Below are 6,080 nucleotides of genomic sequence, written 5' to 3' on the forward strand. Positions count from 1 at the left end.
TATTTTAATTTAAATTTATTCCTAAGTTAATAAGTTCACGTAATTATTGTGATTTTTAAAAAAATTAAGTTCTATTTAAACAAACTAAATAAAAAAAATAAGAGTCTCTTTTATTTAAATTTACAGATGAATTAACTAACTTCATGTAATAACAATAGGGCTGGAAGTAAGTCAAGCCAACTCATGAGCTAGTTCGAGCTCGACTTGTTAATGGCTCAATAAATTAGACTCGTGAGCTAGTGAGTCGAGTTTGAGCTCGAAATTGAGCTCATAAATTAAATGAGTCGAGCTTGAGCTTGGATAAACTCAGCTCATTAGCTTGTGAGTTGGCTCAATTATATATATCCTATATGCATTTAATCTATATTTTTAATATTATATATACATATAAAATAGTAATATATATATATATTAATGATCTTAATTATTTAAAATTTTATATTTTTTATATATAATTTTGATGTAAGACATAAATAAAAAATTTATAATTTATTGATAGATAGAAAAGATATAAAATTGATCTTTTTAAATTTTTTTTATAAATATATAAGTTATAATTTGATATAGAATTATAGATTATGTTCCTATTATTTGAGTTAGCTCGTGAACTTTCGGTGAGCCGAGGTTGAGCTTAAGAAATAGACTCAATTGTTAATGAGTCAAGTCGTAAGACAAACTCAATTTTCATGAGCCAAGCTTGAGCTTGGTCTAGTTCAATTCATCTCGACTGACTTTCAGCCCTAAATAATAATAATAATTCTATTTAATAATAATTAAAAATATACTTTAATCATGTTTTGAACTAAGTGTGAATTAGTTTTATCACTTAAGATTTATAACTAAGTGCGAATTAGTTTTCACGTACTAACAATAATAAGTAATAACTATTCAATTAGTTTTCCCGTAACAATAATAATTTTGTTTACATTATATCATCTTTTAGTTAGTTATTAGGATTTATATTTTAAATTTAAATTAAAGTCAATTAGGTTTTAGAAAATCCTACTTATGAGTTTACTATAAAAGTATGAATTACATATATATAGCACCATATCTCCCTTACTTAATACAATTAATTACTCTTTTTAAATTTTTCTATTTTTTTAATGACGGTTTATGTTCACAAAATTACTGAGATCGATCCTACTTTTGATAATTTGTGTGTACGTATGTGAGTGATAAAGTTATAGACACTACCAAGTTACAAAAATTCTCCTTTGCCATCTTGTGTCTCGATTGTTTAGTACAATTGACAAATCTCATTTTGAGGGTTTATCTTGTGCTAATTTCAGGGATTTTATCAATGATTCCACACACTTTCTATATGAAAATACAAGATTTTGTGTTCCTTTCCTAGTTTTGCCTCATGGATGAAAACATGCTTATTTTGCACAAAAATAGATACATTTCTAATCTTCTCTTGATGCCATTCGATGCCGTGACTTGTGTGTTAAGTGGTTTCAGAATATAGGGCAGGGATGGACCGGAAGAGAGAAGGAGGATGGGAGCAAAGGAAGGAAGCAAGAGAATTAAGCCTTGGAAATCTCAGCATGGGCGCGTGCGCGCACTTGACGCGTCCGCGTGGATAGAGCAACTAGAAGCCGAAGCCAAGAGTCGAGCCACGAGTCGGCTTGCGTAGCGGCTAAGCCATGATCTTCATGGGCGCGCACGCGTACGTCACGCCTCCGCGTACATTACATGATGCATCTGTGGTGCGCGCGCGTACCTTGCGCGTGCGCGCCGATGTTCGAATATGATCGTTTAAGAAGCCACGTGACTTAGGCGTGGAGTTAGTTGTGAATCCCATTTTTGGGGAATGCCTTGGCGGGAGAAAGCTTAAGAAGACCAAAGGAGCAAGGGTTAAGGACTTTTAGTTCATTTTCTAGATTTTAGATAATTTTGGGAGGATAGTTAGTTACACTCTTGGAGGAGGAGAGATAGATCTCAAGCTCTCACTAGGGTTCTTCTTCATCCAATTTCTGAAATTTCAATCACTCCTTTGGTGAGATCCATTGCAATTCTCACTTCATTTTGTTCATGTCATAGATCTTCTTCTCCAATTTCAAGTAGTAGTTGTAATTGCTCAATTCTTATAGATCTAGAATTCAACTTTGTAGTTTTTGATTTTATCAATACATTGAGAATTTGATTTTCATTGTTGTTCTTTGACAATTGTTGTTAGTACCTTGTGTTGCAATACTTTCCATTCTACTTTTCTTCTCATTTTACTATGACTTCCTTTCTTGCTCATCACATGTTTGATAAAATGTCAACACTAGTTATGGAGTAGAAATTTCTTACTTGGCATAGGGTTGGGACATTAGGAGAAGTTGAATAGTTGTATCAATTGTTGATTTGGAATTAGGGATTGCTAATTGATTTGAAGTGCACTAAAGCTAGATTCCCATGAGGTGAAGCTAGGACTTGTGACTCAAGTTGATTATTTTCATTTGACTTTCCTTTATACCTAAAGGATAACTAAATGAGGCAAAGCCTAATTGTTGTCATCATTGAATGAACTATAAGGATATGAATTCTAATGCCAACCCTAAGCCAAGTCTTTTAATGATTGATTGTTTGTTTCTTATTACTTTGCTAAAATCTTCAAAGAATTCTAACAAGGCTTTCTAATCAATAAGATGCACACTTTGGCAATTCCAAGGGAGGACGACTCGGGAGACTAGTACTCTCGGATATAGATTGTAGGATTGTTTGGTACGAGGTTTAAGTGTCGGTTAGACTATACTCACGATCATATTCATCTTTGAATTCTAAATCGGCATGCAAAATTTCGTTTATCAAAATGGCGCCGTTGCCGGGGATTTGCTTAGTGTGCCATGTTATTGTTTGGAATAGTGTGTATATATGTACATAGTTACATTTCATTGTAAATTGTTCAAGTGACTAACCCCTCATCGTTACCATGAATTTCATTTCCCCTTCATTGCATGACGCGTTCACAACCGAATCCGAGCTTAGTCCCTTTTGATCCGGAAATAGAACGAACTTTGTTTCATATTAGACAAGCTCGGAGGCGGCTAAAGTTTGGGAAAGGTGAAGAGGTTTTCACCACCTCAACCACCTTACTAAAAGTGAACATTGAACCGTCACTCAAAGAAGGCATTAGTCATACTTCCATCAATCTCACTAACAATTCTTCTTTTGTTTTAGGTACTAATACCATGGATGCTCCGAGGAGAGTTACCATCAAGGAAGCGGGTGCACCGGATTATGTCCTTCAACCCCTTCATGTAACTCACCCCAACTTAAATGCAAACTTTGAATACTGCTTTTATCAACCTCCTACCCAAGTTTCACGGGCTTCCCGCACAAGACCTCATTCGACATCTCAAGGACTTTCATCGTATATGCTCAACTACTAGACGAGAGAGATCCGATGAAGTTGCTATATGGTTGTTTGCTTTCCCTTTCTCTCTTGAAGACAAGGCTAAAGAATGGTTCTACACTCTATCTAGTGAAGTCACCTCCGATTGGGACCTACTTAGAAGAAGATTCTTGGATAAATTCTTGCCCCCGGAGAAGATGGATAGGCTAAGGAAGGAAATGTCTTGTATTGTGCAAGGTGAGACGGAACCACTATACGAGTATTGGGAACGGTTTCGCAAGCTACTAGACGCATGGCCTAATCACATGATTGATACTCAAGTATTGCTTGGATACATATGTCAAGGGATGCGAGAGCAAGATAGAACTCTCTTGGACACCTCTAGCAATGGGTCTTTGTCCAAATATAAAACAGCGGAAGAGGCATGGCAACTTATCATTGACTTAGCCGAATCCAATCAACATATGAGACGAAGAGTCAACCACCCAAGGACCGTGAATGAGGTATCAACTAGTAGTGAAACCACCGCTCTAACTCAATCCTTGAGCGAAATGACATCCATCTTGAGGCAACTCCAATTGAACCAACAACAACCACAACAACCTCAATCATACCAACAACACCCTCCACCACCTCAACAACACAACCAACAATTGGTCCCTCAAAAAGTATGTGGCATTTGTTCTTGCTACTCCCACTACACGGATGAGTGCCCAAGCCTTCAAGAAGATAACACCTTGGCGGCTACCCATAATTTCTATGACCGCCCCAATCAAGGGTACTACCAAGGCGGCAATCCTAACCAAGGGCACCCTTATCAAGGAGGAAGCTACAATCAAGGGAATGGATACCACAATCAAAATTGGAGAGACAACCATCAACATGGGAATAGGGACAACAACAACAATGGAGGAGGTCAAAGATGGAGCAACAACTCACAAAACTTCTCACAAAACCGGCCATATAACTCACAAAATCAACCATACAACCAACAAAACCCACAAAGAAACTACCAAACATACCAACCTCCACATCAAAGACCACCACCCAACCAATCACAAACTCCTCAACTCACATATGCAACCACCCCCTCCAACCAAGACGAAACACTCCGGACCATTATCCAAGGCCAAAAGGAACTACAAAATACACTTGCTTCCGGTCTCACCGGCCTCACCTCTACACTACAAGCTCTTCTTGCACGCATGGATACACCATCAAATCCCACTCCTCAACCCCCAATCCAAAGTGTCATTCCCTCTCAACCCCAACCAAATCCAAAGGGGGGCATCAATGCCATCACCCTTAGATCCGGAACATAACTAAAAGAGAAGGAAGCAAAGGACTCAAATCCTATCACAACCACCCAAGAGGAAGAGGGAATAGATATAGAAGAGATAGTGAAAGAGGAGACACCACAAGTCATAGTTGAGAATGAAGTCCAACCAACAAGGGAGACTACCAAGGCCAAAAGAACCTTGGAAGAAGAAATTGCTCAACCACTTCCATTCTCAACACTTGCAAAGAAAGCGAGAAAGCGCATAGAACTCGACCCCAAAATGGTAGAAATGTTCAAGAAAGTAGAGGTAACCATCCCCCTCCTTGATGCTATACATCAAGTTCCTAGATATGCAAAATTCCTCAAAGATCTATGCATAAACAAGGATAGAATTCTTGAATTGGAAACCATCCCATTGGGGAGTTCTATTTCCGCTTTAATGGGAGCATTGCCCGAGAAGTGTGATGATCCGGGCCCTTGTATGGTCACTTGCACCGTTAATGGAGTTCAATTTATAGATTGTATGTGTGACCTCGGAGCATGTGTTAGCATCATGCCGCTCTCCGTCTACCGGGTATTGAAGTTGCCACTACTAAAAAGGTCGATGGCAAGATTTGTCCTAGCGGATAAAAGCATAATAATCGTGACGGGTGTTGCGGAAGACGTATTGGTGAATATCAAAGGGTTGGTATTTCCGATTGACTTCTATGTCCTTGAAATGCCATCAAGCGAGACCGAGAGAGCATCATCTATCCTACTTGGAAGACCATTTTTGAGAACTTCTAGATTTAAGCTTGATGCCTACTCGGGGAACTACTCATTTGAAATAGATGGGAGAATTGTAAGTTTTAGCCTAGAAGAAGCAATGAAGCATCCACCGGAGAATCACTCTCTATTTCGGTGTGACCCAATTGATAACATGGTTGCCGAAGTGCACCTTGCAAAGTTAGATGAGAAGTACATGGTTGAAGAAGCAAATGAAAGTTCAAGCGAACTAAACACCACACATCATACAAACCATCTGGAAACTCAAACTTCAAAGAGTGACAAAAAGATGGAATTGAAGCCACTACCACCCCACTTGAGGTACTCATACCCTGATTCTGCCCTCTCCTCTAGGCCACTCCACAGAGAGTTGGGCCTACCCCAGGCCCTTCTCACGCCTGGGGCATAACCACGTTGACGCGTGCGCGCACCGTGCGCGCGCGCGCCAACAGCCTGTAGCCAACTTCTGGTACCGCGTCCAGAGAGTTGTGCCACCTCTATGCCACCCCTGTGCTACCAACCCAAGTGCATGGGCGCGCACGCGCAACGTGTGCGCGCGCGTCCCCACTCCACCTCGCTTCCCTGCGCGAGCGCGCACCGTGCGCGCACGCGCGGGTGATCGGCGCCAACTTAAGAAGGGGCACACTTACCCCCTTCATTCTTATTCCCCTTTTCCTCCTCTTCTCATCC

This window comes from Arachis stenosperma, chromosome 4 (assembly GCF_014773155.1).
Source record: "Arachis stenosperma cultivar V10309 chromosome 4, arast.V10309.gnm1.PFL2, whole genome shotgun sequence".
In the NCBI taxonomy this organism is placed as follows: domain Eukaryota; kingdom Viridiplantae; phylum Streptophyta; class Magnoliopsida; order Fabales; family Fabaceae; genus Arachis; species Arachis stenosperma.